This window comes from Plecotus auritus, assembly GCF_963455305.1.
Source record: "Plecotus auritus genome assembly, chromosome: 3".
Classification (NCBI taxonomy): domain Eukaryota; kingdom Metazoa; phylum Chordata; class Mammalia; order Chiroptera; family Vespertilionidae; genus Plecotus; species Plecotus auritus.
This window is the reverse complement of record NC_137772.1, coordinates 94,156,950-94,171,664: the sequence shown is the minus strand read 5'-3', so window position 1 is coordinate 94,171,664 and position 14,715 is coordinate 94,156,950. Positions and strand designations below refer to the sequence as shown.

Sequence of the window (14,715 nt, the reverse complement as noted above, 5' to 3'; positions counted from 1 at the left end):
CAAAAGCTACTGGGTGGAGCATGGGTGGTTTTGTAGATTGTGCGGGGCGGGGTCTCGGGGAGTCACTAGGCTAGGGTGTGGCAAACAGTGATGGCTGCGAGTCAGCCTCTCTGCGTGCACCTCTGCAAGAAAGCCACCCTCACTTTCCGACCCAATGGCAGACAGTCCAGCTTCTCCCCATAGGAGTTTGGGTCCCCAGCGTCTCCCCAGAAACTGGAGTTCAGAGTAATCGGGAGCTTGTCTCCCTTTGGGTTGATAAAAGCAGCGCACCCAGTCGCCTGCCGCCAGTCCAATTCGCGTGCCTCCGTACCTCAGCTTTTCAGCGCTTGTGCACATCTCAATGCTCTTTTCTCTTTCCTTCTCGTTGTAGAACTTCGACTCAGCCAGCTTTCCTATGGTTCTGGGTGATAGACATTTTGTCTTCTAGTTGTAGTTTTGAAATTGTTGTGCAAGGCAGCAGTTTAGGTGTTTACCTATGCCGCCATCTTGGTTTGTCCAGGACCTTTATTTCTCATTGAAATAATATACTAGTTAAGGAATAAAGAATTTTACAGCATATTTTATCTCTTACCAAGAAATTTTGACATATCTGATGTAAGTCTTAAGAAAAATTGTCTCTAGCAGACTGAAATGGATTCTCAGATGTTCTTTCTGAGAAGTTATGAAAAAGCACTATGAAGGTCAGGAATAGTTAGCTTTGCAACCATCTCAATTTAGGGTTTTTAAAACTATTAAGTACCTTTTAAAGTGTTAAAATTATTTAATGGCTATTTTTTCTGCTTCATCCATGGCGTTCAGATGTGTTGCCCTGCATTGGGAAATTATCTGGCTTCTGAGCTCTTTTGTGTGGGGGGATCCAAAGATATTCATTCCCAAATGAACTGAAATCTAGCCCTAATACCCTGCTTGCTTTATGCAGCCTCTTGGGTTGATTTCACATGGTGGCCTCTGTTGCTCTCCGTAGTTAATTCCTCCCAAATTAGGCAAGACCTGCCTTCCAGTGAAATATTTGGGTGTTTTATAGTTAACAAATGTATTTCTTGATAATTTACCTGATATGTCTGCTACTCTAAAATACTTTTTATTTTTAAGAAGTTTTCTAAAATGAACTATTCACTGCCATTAACTATTCATTACCTTCTTCATTTATAGACAAGAAAAAAGCCTAAGATATTGTTGCTTTAGAATAAGATTATGACACCAAGATTCTAAAATACAGCACATGGCACTGTGCCAACACTTAGTTAACTTTAAATAGATAATTGCTCATTTGAATGAATCCAGAGAACTGAAAGAAAGCATGAGAATGATGAAATCATCTTAAAGTCTCATCTTGAATCTAGTCCTGCATAAAAGCCCAGGAGAAGTCTGAAGAGTGGAAATTCCTTTTTTTAATATAAATATATTTTTCATCTTGTTTCATTTCCTTTCTTAGTATGATAATCTTTTTACATTAAATCATGCTCTTTAAATTTTCATGATTTTAATTTTCTCACTTGTACAATACAATTTTACAATTTGTGGTATCTGATATTTCAAGTAACAATTTCCTTATAGATGTAAGGACATTGAAATTAAAACATATCTGACACATGGCAGATACCTAATAAGCCTTTCAATTAATATTGAATGAGTTAAACTGATTTATGTAACATGGTAGTTTAAAAGGTAAGTCAGAATTTTTAGAATTTTGTTAGCAAATCTTATAATTTTAGAGTTTTCTCTGTTTTCGAAGTGTTTACTTTTAATATTCAATATTTGTATTGAAAAGATGAGAGTCATAGAGACAGTAAAATGGGTTAGATTAAATCTTTTTAGACTATGCTTTTGTTATTTGCTCCAATGGAAAAGAAATTTTTCTAATAAAGGCATGTCTAAAGAAATAACTTAGAATTAGGATTCATTTAAGAATTCATACAATAATAATGTGGAAAAACAAGTGATATAAATTAGAAGTGAAAATTTCCATTGGATTAATTTGATGAGTCAAGACATGAGAATCTAAATTATTTTCTATCATTTTGTCCTCATTTTTAAAGGCTCAGACAATGAAACTTCCATTATATCAATCTCATTCAATGTGTGTACAGCTATTCATCCAATAAGTCACTTTGTTCAGAAGCACTTGCCTCTGATACTTATCTCTTCAATGTCATCAATGTACATCTTATTAAGATAAGAAGCATGTGAGAAAAGCTAAAACTTTCCCACTGGTTAAGAAGACATGAAGCAGAAAAAAAGGTTATAATGCAGTAAAATGCACAAATTCATAATTTGTGAATATTATGTTTGATTACTTTTCCAGAGGAATGACAATGCAAACAGAAGCTTACATTGTTACTATCCCAGAGAAGTTAGTGTGGTCATATACTTAAAAATTGGCTCTGCTATTGGTTAGTTGTGTGACCTTGACCAAGTTGCCGTCTCTCCAGGCTTCAGTTTTAAGTAAAAGGTTAAATTTGGTTGTCTTGTCCCAAATTTTATAATCGTAGAACTGAGTTGTTGACCTTCAATATAGGGTGGAGCAAAAGCAGTTGTTTGTATGGAAAACAATATAATTAATAAATAATAATACAAGAATAAACTTCATAGTCACAACTGTAAACCTACTTTTGTCCACCCTGTATATTTATTTTGCAAATAATTCTGTACACTGACATAGTACTCATAAAAGCAAAGGGAAAGGTAAAATATTGTAGATTTATGTGGGAACCTCTTGAAAGTGTATGTTTAACTTTGCCATCATAGAAAAAAAATTTAGGTTATGTTACATACATGTGGTAGAGTAGGTCAGTTTTATTCCTGCAAATCTATTTTTGAATGGTGTAAGAATCTGAAGTGGTGATAATTTGAGCTTTAAAATTCTATAAATGAGAGTGAATATAATAATTTTACCTCATCAAAAATAGTTATAAAATACTTTAAATGCCTTAAAAATTTTTTGTTTGCATTTTTAAGTGAGGTAATCTTTTATTATTAAGGGCCTATTCTATGTCCAGTATTTCACTATAGTCTAAAAAAAAAAAAAATGGTCTCTGTTGGCAAAGAACTTTTAGCCTAGATGGAATATTATACTTATGTACAACAAACAACTAGAGAATAGTGGACTATAAAGTCTTTCTTGCTGACTTGAAGTGCAGCAGAAGCTCAAGGAAATGAGGACTTAAACTCATAAGAGAAGACTCAGAGAAGGTGGAAGATGAGCCGGGCTTAAAGAATGGATTACAGACCCACCAGTATGGCTCAGTTGGTTAGAGCATCCTCTTGTGCACTAAAGCAGTGGTTGGTAAACCGTGGCTCGCGAGCCACATGCGGCTCTTTGGCCCCTTGAATGTGGATCTTCCACAAAATACCATGTGCAGGCGCGCACGTACAGTGCGATTGAAACTTCGTGGCCCATGCGCAGAAGTCGGTTTTCGGCTCTCAAAAGGAATTTCAATCGTACTGTTGATATTTGGATCTGTTGACTAATGAGTTTGCCGACTACTGCACTAAAGGATCTGGGATTTGATACCTAGTTGGGGAGTGTACTGGAGGCAACTGAATGATGTTTCTCTCACACCAATGTTTCTCTCTCCCTCTCTCTCTCTCCCCCTCCCCTCCCTCCCTCTCTTTCCCTCCTCTTCCCCTTCCCCCTCTTCCTCCCTCTCCCCCTCTCCCTCTCCCTCTTCCTCCCTCTTCCCTTCTGTTCCTCTTCTTCCTCCCTCTTCCCTTCTGTTCCTCTCCCTCTCTTGCTCTCTCCCTCTCTCTTCCTCTCTAGAATCAATGGAAAAACAAAACAAAACACCATATCCTCAGGTGAGGATTTAAGAAAAAAATATTGGAAGGAAATCTAGGCTTAAATTAAGACAATTCTATCCTGAACATTAGAGGATCTATGCCTTTTAACTAAGCAAATCAAGTGAGAAATATTGAAAAAGTTGCAGAGAAAAATTCTATCAGGATATTTTTTGCCCTAGTAAGATTGACCTTTACCACTATGGGAATGATTGTGAATTAATACCAAAGTATTTTTAAGCTAAATAGAAACATCCCTTTTCCAAACTATTCTAATTTGCATCCAAGCCTTAGCTCAAGTTATCTACTCCTACAGTGTCCTTTCCCTCATCTTCAACTGTCTAAATCTTGGGTTATCTACTCCCTGCATGAAATTTTCCTAGTTCATTTTCCTCTTCAGCCACAAATACCATTTTTCTTTTGTGCTTCTATACCTAACTTAGAACAATGAATATATCCTGCCTTATAAGCAGGGACTATCATTTTTTATTATGTACTCTGCCAGCCTAACATAGTAGGTGTTTGATAAATTGCAATTGAGTGCTGAAAATCAGTAGAAATGGCTTTATGATAAACTTAATATATTCTAAAAAGAATACCAGCTAGATAAATGTAATGCTTATTTCCTGGTAGTTTAGGCGTTTTCTGCCTTTTACCACGTATCGAGGTTTTTCTCATTCTGTACTATGCATTTACGTTCATACCTCAAGTTTTAGCTACCTTACAGTGTCCTTTTAAAAAAATTTAAAGTTAGAAACTTATGGATGGTATAAATAGTTGGAAGACCAGTGAAATTTTAATATTTCTTTTTGAGGGTTGTTAGTAATCTAACATCACCTAAAGCTTTCTGAATATAGTTTGTTTTCTGTTGGCCTTTATTTGTGTGTCTGAGGAGATTGACTATAGTAGAAAGGAAAGTCCTTACATTAAAAAACACTTTTCAAGAAATAACATTACCATAATTTAAAAAACATGTATTGAGTATCAGCTGCAGTTCTTTTTAAAATAAATATATATATTTTTTACTTCAGAGGGGAAGAGAAGAGAAAGAGATAGAAATGTCGATGAGAGAGAATCATCAATCTGCAGGCCCCTTTACTGGGGATAGAGCCCACAACCCTGGCATGTGCCCTGACCAGGAATAGAATCATGACCTCTTGGTTCATAGGTCGATGCTCAACCAATGAGCCACACTGGCCAGGCTTGGCTGCAGTACTTTAAAGTGAGTCTCTAAAGAAAACAGTATGCTTCTGACTTCTTATTGGAGCTATCATATTGAGTGGAATAGCTTTTCTTAGAAACTTTGGATAATTTTATTAGAGACTAAATTACACCCAAAAAAAGGTTTAAGAAATCTAAGAAGGCAAAGATAATTGTGGATCAAATATGCAGCAGTTGCTTTCACTGTTATCATAATGTGATAAAAAAAAAAAAATTAGGTGCCCTAAGCTTTTATGTAAAATCTATAGGACATGTCTGTTTTTCCAGAATCTAGGTATAAAGTATACTTCACTTTTAGTCAAAAGTCAGGAATTTAACCAGCAATTAAATTATGAATCCTATGGCAAAGCAGTTTCCCCATATATTGATTTACTTTATAACCTGTTTTCTAGGCATATATTTTTACACCATCCACTGAAACTGACTATACCATTGGTACCTAAGGCACATGAAGAAAGGATTGAGATTGGAAGCTGTAGACATTGTCTGTTCTGAGCAGAGTTCCTGACAACAGACTACTCTAGCAAAGGGCAATAAATGCCACTGAGAATATCACTCAACACAAATCTGTAAGTAACTTTTGGGAATTACAGGGGGATTAGAAAATTGTCTCTGCTAACTCAAAAAAAAAAAAAAGTCTTCATTTTGTAATTTGTAGCCTGCATGCTTGTAAATTAAGATACACTGAGTTGTCAAGTAGAGGACTGGTTTGTGGGTGAGAATTTAAGTCAAAATACAATGCAATAACTTGAAACCTTTGTCTTAAAACCTTAGACAAAAGGTTGCATGAATTTGGATAACTAGATTATTATTTATTGGACCTTTGCCTGGAAAACCAATTAGAGGATTTTAGTCTTGATATGGCATGAAGTTAGCATAGCCCAGCATCTTGAAATAACAGTGGAAGTTGACAAAGTAATGGAATTTTTGGAAATCAAATGTGGCAGTACTATATATAGAAGGATTCTAAGAAATAAAGTCTAGTGGTAAGGAAACTGGGAATGTGACTATTGTAGTAATCTAGGAGTGAAGAAATCCTGGACAGAATAGTGGCAATGAGAATGGAAATGAAAGAATAAAAGATATTTCAAAAGGAAAAAGTATAGAACATCACAATGAGTTGGATAAAAGGGTGGTGTCAAAAAAATACATGTTCTGCCGAAACCGGTTTGGCTCAGTGGATAGAGCATCGGCCTGCGGACTGAAGGGTCCCGGGTTCGATTCCGGTCAAGGGCATGTACCTTGGTTGTGGGCACATCCCCAGTGCGGGGTGTGCAGGAGGCAGCTGATTGATGTTTCTCTGTCATCGATGTTTCTAGCTCTCTATTCCTCTCCCTTCCTCTCTGTAAAAAGTCAATAAAATATATTTTTAAAAAAATACATGTTCTGCACTAGAAATCATGGTATTATTGAAAGTGGACAGTTGAGAAGCTGGTTTGAGAAGATGCTGAGTCCCATTTTTGTCATACTGAATTTAAGACTTTATGCAGGAATTTCATTTGAAATGCTTTTATTAAAGGTTGTGAATATATAGAACTAGAATTCTGTGTAAAAGTCATTCTGGAGAGGTAAATTTGTCAGTATCCACATAAAGCTGATAAGGATGGACAAGCTATGTGAAGCTCTTTGTTATGGACAATAGTTCCCTTTCTTTAAAAAGAAATACGTAGTCTTGCCGGTTTGGCTCAGTGGATAGAGCATTGGCTTGCAGACTGAAGGGTCCCAGATTCGGATCCAGTCAAGGGCACATGCCCCGGTTGCAGGCTCGATCCCAGTAGTGGGTGTGCAGGAGGCAGCTGATCAGTGATTCTCTCTCATCATTGATGTTTCTATCTCTCCCTCTACCTTTCTCTCTGATATCAATAAAAATATATTTAAAAATAATAATAAATTAAATATGTAAACACATGTTTATGTAAATAAATTATTTGACTAAGTATGTAATCTTAAATAAACATTTCCAAAATTGAATTAAAATTCTTAATTTTTTTCTTGGAGTGTCATATCTCAAGCTTATTATGCCTGTAAGAAAATCAGTTATATGAGGGTCAATGACTAAAATGTGTTCATATTCTTGAACCTTAACCTATACTTCCATTAATAAAACAGAGATCTTTCCCAGTATTAGATTGAAGGAGTGAAATTGAGAATTTAAAATCCAAATAATTCAATCAATTAGAACTTTGTAAAATTGACATGGCTTTAATTTAGCAAATGAAAAGGCAGATAATTGAATTGTGGGAAATGTGCTGCTCTCTAGTTTCAAGAAACAGCACAACACAAAGAACTGGCATTTTACTGAAGAACTGTAATAATAAACAGAAATTTGAAAACCAGGAAGACAAGTTTTTCAAGAGTACAACTGTAGCATTTCAAAGGTGGTATAACAAGAAATTCCAGAGTTGGCCAAAAATGGTTTAGATAATTGAGATTCCTTATTTGAATAATTGTTTTTGATGGAGAAACATGTTAAGAGGAAATGAAGGTTCTAAGAGATTTGGAACTTTTTCTCCTTACCCTAAATTGGGCTTGCTTCTGAAGAAAAGGGTTAGCCAAAAATAATCAAATAGGAACTCAGTACTGCTTAAATTGTAGGCAGGTGTTTAAAAAGTTACCAAAGGGACAACAATTTTAAAAATTGTTTAATTAATTGAAAGCAAATATTTTGGTTTTTTAGAAGCTAAACATTGTTTTGTAGGATTCCTATTTAACTAGCTATTACCTGTCTGTAAAGTAGCCACATGTCATTAGACAGAAATACCATATTATTCTACATCTTTAGTTGATTTTGTGTGTTCTATTTTAATGAAATGTAAGGAAACCTAAAATGTTCATCTGTGCTTCCAAACAACCTTTTAAAAACTCAGTAATGTGTCTTCTGGGCATATACTAGGATCTTTAGACTAATTCACTTCTATCCTTGAACCATTTGATTAATCCAAGTTCAGTGAACTTCCAGTTGGGTTATCCAGAAATGGGAACTTTTTTTTTTCCTGTATTTTCATCCTAGTTACATCTAATTTACATGCCTGATCTACTCACTTCTTTTCATGACTAAATTATGGAGGTAAGTAAAGATTTAATATCGATCGTAGTCATGTGACCTTCATTCTGAACTTACATTTCTTTAATGTTTTTTTTAAATTACTAACCATTCTTGTAGCATTGTATTTTTTATTAGCAAGTTATGTATATTCCAGTTTTAGGTGGGCTGTTTTACTGATTAGATGTATACTTTTGGGTAACTTTCAACTAGTTAGTATTTCTATATACATCTATATTTTCATCTCATTTTGTAATCACCCAAGAAAACATCTAATAGAAAAATGCTATGGGTGTTGTTTTTTTCTGTAGTCTTTTCTTGAATCAAGTCTTTCAGACTTCTTACATAAAGAATCCTCATCCATCTTTGAATCTACTATAATTCTTGTTTTTCCAAGTGCCTGTTCACTGATAATGTACCATTTCAAATTTTTCTGTTCAGTCAGTTTGGACTGTTGGATGTCCAGCACTGTGGGAGAAATAAAGCATAGTGCCAGCCCTCATCTTAAAAGAATTTGTGGAATCTCAGACATTGCAACCAGAATTTCTCAGGGTCTCTTTTTACAAGAAGGGTAAGACAAACCTATCCTGTTTGGCTTCCATCTTGGGAACCCAAAGACATTCAAATTTTTACCAGAGTGTGAAAATGGAGAATAACATGAAATAAAAACACTGGATATTTGGTATGTTTAACTCAACTGATAGAGGAAAAAGCCTCTTTAAAATAATGTTTTCTGGTTTTGAGGTACTGATATGAAATCTGCAGGTGCAGAATGCTGCCTACCTAAAAGCTCTCTCTGGTTACACAAGTCTTAGGCACATTTTAGTTTTGGGAGCATAGTCTTATTTATTTTGCTGCCTATTATTGCTTTTTTGTTCTATGCCATGCTTACTACTCATTTCCCATGTAAGGTGTTAGCTTTTTATCCATTTAAAGACATGTGGTTGGATCTATCTCATCGTTTAGATAAATATTAAGGTATTTTCTAAGCTTAATAATTATGAGATGCTGAGTTTTTTGGCAAAATTTGTACAGAACTTTTTTTCTCTAGTAGGTCCACTAGAAGGCCAAATAATTCTTTAGGTGTAGTTCTATGGCAAAGCTGGTAATTGCGTTTTGTTTAAAACACTAAGTTTGATGTCACATTATTCTCTTTGATGGCTTCTTTGGCTCCAGGACAATAGTAAATATTCCTAAATTAAAAAGTATATTTTCCTTAGTGGCTCTATATTGCTAGACTTGCTGTTACAGAATCAACTTCCCCCAACACAGAGGAAAAATAACAGTAGCATATGGGAGATTTAGAGGACTCTTAACAAGTCTTTCATTATCCCCCCAGCAAGGTCTGTGGTGATGTGACCATTTCTATTATTTATGATAGAGAATCAATGCAAAAGCTTACAAAGCGAAGCTGCAGTTTGTCAGATTAAAACAGTATACAAGACAAATTAGAAACAGCAATTATTCCCTAAACCAGTAGTCGGCAAACTGCGGCTCGTGAGCCGCAGTTTGCCGTTCTGTTGACTAATGAGTTTGCCGACCACTGACCTAGACTCTCGATTCCAATAATTACAGGCTGTTGTTGTTCCTTGTGATTAAGCCCCTATCCCAGTGGTTGGCAAACTCATTAGTCAACAGAGCGGCAAACCGCGGCTCGCGAGCCGCAGTTTGCCGATCATTGCCCTAAACCATATATTTCTCAAGTTGCTTTCCCTTGACCATTTTATATTATTTTGGGCTCCTGATTTTAGTTATATTTTCAAAGCAGCTCAAATTAATTCTGAACTCTTTCTAATTATGACATATTTTAAATCCAAGAGTAAAATTCAACACTAGAGCTTCTTTTTAGAAAATCTTTGTAGAGAGAACTTCCAATTGCTTATAAGGTACATTAAGGAGATTCAAGAATAAGCTAAAATCTTTAGTGCCTTATCAGAAATGAAAGTGGGTGGTGGAAAAACACTGAAACAAAAGAGAAGTGGTATAATAAGGGAGGCCCAACTATTGATGATACAGTCAAGACTGACAAACATTAACATGTCATTGTGATGAGTCATACTTGTGTATATGAGATGGATTGATATGTGTATATGATTTGATGAACAAAGTTTTCAGCATGGTTTGCCAAGACGAACTTCTGCCATTATTTTTTTTAATCTAATCTTTATTGTTCAGATTATTACAATTGTTTCTCCTTTTTCCCCCCATAGCTCCCCTCCACCCGGTTCCCACCCCACCCTTTGCCCTTACCTCCCCCCACACTGTCCTCATCCATAGGTGTACGATTTTTGTCCAGTCTCTTCCTGCACCCCCCATTCACTTTTCCCCCTGAGAATTATCAGTCTACTCCCTTTCTATGCCCCTGATTCTATTATATTCACCAGTTTATTCTGTTCCTCAGATTTTTAATTCACTTGATTTTTAGGTTCACTTGTTGATAGATATGTATTTGTTGTTCATAATTTTTCTCTTTACTTTTTTCTTCTTCCTATTCTTTTTTTTTTTTAAATATATTTTATTGATATTTCACAGAGAGGAAGGGAGAGGGATAGAGAGCTAGAAACATCGATGAGAGAGAAACATCGATCAGCTGCCTCCTGCACACCCCCCACTGAGGATGTGCCCGCAACCAAGGGACATGCCCCTGACCGGAATCGAACCCGGGACCCCCCAGTCCGCAGGCCGACGCTCTATCCACTGAGCCAAACCGGTTTCGGCTCTTCTTCCTATTCTTAAAGAATACCTTTCAGCATCCTATCTAATAAAGAGGGAATATGCTGATTAACCATCACTCCATCACAAAGATGGCTGCACCCACAGCTGAGGCCAACTTCCCATAAGGAGCCTTAACAAGCAATCAACAGGGACCTGAGGCTACACCCTCCCCCACCCCCGTGGGGCTTGACAGGGGACCTCAAGGTGCTTCCCGTCCTGGTACTGGGCTAGAGGACCTCAGGCTGCTCCCCCCCGCCCCAGTGCCAGGCCAGGGGACCTCAGGCCGCGCCCCCCCCCCCACCTGGCAGGGCTTGACAGGGGACCTCAGGCCACGCCCCCACCAGGTGGGGCTTGACAGGGGACTTCAGACCATGCTCCCCACCCCGGCACCAGGCCAGGGGACCTCAGGCCACACCCCCCACCCCAGCACTGAGCCAGGGGACCTGAGGCTGCACCCCCATGCCTGGCGGGGCTTGACAGGGGACCTCAAGGTGCACCCCCAGTGCTGGGTCGGGGGAACTCAGGCCACACCCCACCCAGGAGGAACCTGAGGCTGCACATCCCTGCCGATGGGGCTTGACAGGGGACCTGAAGCTGTTCCCCCCTCCCAGTGCCAGGCCAGGGGACCTGAGTCTGCACCCCCCCCACACCTGGAGGGGCTTGACAGAGGACCTCAGGCCATGCCCCCCACCCAGCGGGCTTGACAGGGGATCTCAGGCCATGTCCCACACCTGGCGGGGCTTGACAGGGGACCTTAAGGCACTCCCCCCCCCCCCACCCCGGTCTGGGCTGGGGGACCTCAGGCCACGCCCCCCGTCCTGGCACCGGGCCAGGGGACCTGAGGCTACGTTCTCTGCCCTGCGGGGCTTGAAAAGGGTGGGACTAGCCAGGTCTGGATCTATCCCAATGAGCGGGGGGTGGGGGGGGGCTGGCCGGGTCTGGGTTTCATGTGATTTTGAGGCGCATGTCGGTGGATGGGAACTTGACTCTGGGTCCCATGGTGAGCCCCAGACTCTGACAGGAGGAAGGCTTTCATATACATTTTACTAATTTCCTTTCATCTCTGACACTTCTATTATAGAGAAAGGGCAAATAGCAATATTAAATTATTTCCTCTAATTAATCCCCTTTTAATGTGCACGAATTTTGTGCACTGGGCCACTAGTTTCATATAATACTGGTTTGGTGGTGATGAACTCCTTTAGCTTTTTCTTATCTGTGAAGCTCTTTATCTGACCTTCCATTCTGAATAATAGCTTTGCTGGGTAGAGTAGTCTTGGTTGTAGGTTCTTGCCATTTATCACTTTGAATATTTCTTGCCACTCCCATCTGGCCTGCATAGTTTCTGTTGAGAAATCAGCTGACAATCATATGGGTGCTCCCTTGTAGGTAACTAACTGTTTTTCTCTTGCTGCTTTTAATATTCTCTCTTTGTCTTTTGCTCTTGGCATTTTAATTATGATGTGTCTTGGTGTGATCCTCTTTGGATTCCTTTTGTTTGGGGTTCTGTGCGCTTCCTGGACTTGTAAGTTTATTTCTTTCACCAGGTCGGGGAAGTTTTCTGTCATTATTTCTTCCAATAGGTTTTCAGTATCTTGCTCTCTCTCTTCTTCTGGCACCCCCATAATTCTGATGTTGGTACGCTTGAAGTTGTCCCAGAGGCTTCTTACACTATCTTCAACTTTTTGGATTCTTTTTTCTTTTTTTTGCTTTTCCGGTTGAGTGTTTTTTGCTTCTTTGTATTTCAAATCTTTGACTTGATTCTTGCGTTCCTCTAGTCTGCTGTTGGGTCTCTGTATAATATTTTTTATTTCAGTCAGTGTATGTTTAATTTCTAGTTGGTCCTTTTTCATATCTTTGAGGGTCTTGTTATATTTATCGGCCTTTTCTAGGATATTCTTGAAGAGCCTTATAACCGTGGTTTTGAATTCTATATCCAATCGTTTGTTTTCCTCCATTTCTTTCGTTTGCGATCTGTTTCTTTGTCTCCCCATTTTTCATTGCTTCCCTGAGTTGGTAGAGTAGCTTTGTGTGCTAGGTTTCCTATATGACCCAGTGGGTCGGCCTCCCTAGTTAACCTGAGGTGGACACTCTTGGTGCTCCCCTTTGTGGACTGTGTATTCAGCCTTGTTGTAGTTAAGTCTTGATTGTTGTTGGTATCACTGGGAGGAATTGACCTGCAGGCTAGTTTTCTGTGAGGATCAGCTGTGTCTACACTGGGAGATTTTCGGTGCTGGAGACAGCCTTATAGGATTAGCCTTGCCAGATTGCAAAAGCCTCCATGCTCAGCTTGGAAGGGGTGGAGTCTCAGGGCGGGGCAGACAGTCTTGGCTTCCCGTCAGCCCTGCCCTTGCGCGTGAGTCTCCAGACCTCTGCCTTCCGCGGTTCCCAAGTTTCCGCCTTACAGTCCAGATTTCCCCCATAAGAGCGTGGGTCCTCAGGGGCTCGCCTGGAACTGGGGTTCAGTGAAGTCAGGAGCTTCCGATTCCCTTCCGCTAGGGATAGCCTGTGGTAACCTCCACAGTCAGTCTTTGTGCACACTCGTGCCTCCAGACCCCTGCCGCCACAGCTCCCCTGAGTTTCCGAGTCTCCATGTGCCTTTCTCTCTACCTGACAGTCCAAACTCCCCCTGTATGAGCCTGGGTCCACAGGGTTTCGCCCGGAAATGAGGTTCAGTGCAGTCGGAACTGGGGTTCAGTGCAGTCGGGGGCTTCTTTCCCCCTCCCACCAGAGAAAGCCAGCCAGGCACTCCGCCGCCCTTCCTCTCTGCACGCGCGTGTCTCCATACCTCAGCTCTTTGCTGCTCCTTCTCCGTGAGCTTTCCTCTTTCCTTCTAGTTGTAGAATTTCCACTCAGCCAGCTTTCCTGTGGTTCTGGATGGTGTCCGTTCTGTCTTTTAGTTGTAGTTTTGAAATTGTTATGCAGGGCAGCAGTTTAGGTGCTTACCTATGCCGCCATCTTGGTTTTTCCTCTGCCATTATTTTCTTATAATTGAAAATAAGATTGACAAATCATTTCATTCAAGCAGTTAAGAGTTAAGTGGTGTCCATATGAAAATATTAGTCTTTTTTTTCCTAAGGCAAGCAAGTTTTTAATTTGCCTGTGGTGCATCTAAACATATCACTGTTTCCTTCTAACTACATTTGCCTGCCTCCCTTTCTTTAAAAAGACTCAATTTTTTGCATGTCTTCATATCCCAATCACAGAGTCCCACTCTATTTTGCAGTGAACACCAGAGGCTTACTGAAGTGATCTTGACAGATGTGTCTCCAGATGAGATATCTCTAAAATATTTACTAAAATAAGAAATTCAGTCCACTCCAGAAGTCACTTCCGTCTAATGAACATTTTTTTAAGTGTGGCAATCTGTCTCCTAGAAATCTCTACATTGTGAACTCATGACTTTTAGACACTATTTAATAAAAGACAAGTTATTTTAATTTAAACCCATTGTCAATGTTATGAGTTATATTTATAGCAAGCTCTAGAAGGGAAGGCATTGTTTTGTTCCTTGCAGTATCTCCAATGTCCAGAATAGTATTTGGCACATAGGAAATGCCAATAAATATTTATTGAATGAATTAATAAATGTTATGTATATTATGTTTCCACAGATAATGTTTTTATTAGTGCATTAATAAGAACATTTCTCATCAAACTAGTTTTCTGCAAATGTGAATGATAAGAACACATTAATAGCAGTTTAAATATTTCCTGTTACAATATTTTTTGTTTCAGTATTTTAACCAGTTATCAGTTTTAATAATCTTACTAGCAAAGCACTATAGAGAATTAAACAGTGTTACCTATAGAGCCATATCAACTATACTCAACTAGTTAAATCACATACATGCCAAAAACTTAACAGAATAGAAATATTGTGCCCTAGAATATGATGCTAGCAAGGGAACCAAATCAAGCAAATCATCCCCAAAACTAAAATGATATACTAAAACAAC

General features: G+C 38.8%; 1 long non-coding RNA gene across 1 annotated transcript in view; it reads left to right on the top strand.

Annotated features, from left to right (window-relative positions):
• LOC308245149 overlaps positions 1 to 14,715 on the top strand; it is a 154,458-nt gene that overhangs the window by 85,476 nt on the left and 54,267 nt on the right. The window contains exon 3 of the long non-coding RNA XR_013960216.1: positions 5,391 to 5,567. This is a non-coding gene — a long non-coding RNA (uncharacterized lncRNA). The remainder of the gene's footprint in view (positions 1 to 5,390; positions 5,568 to 14,715) is intronic.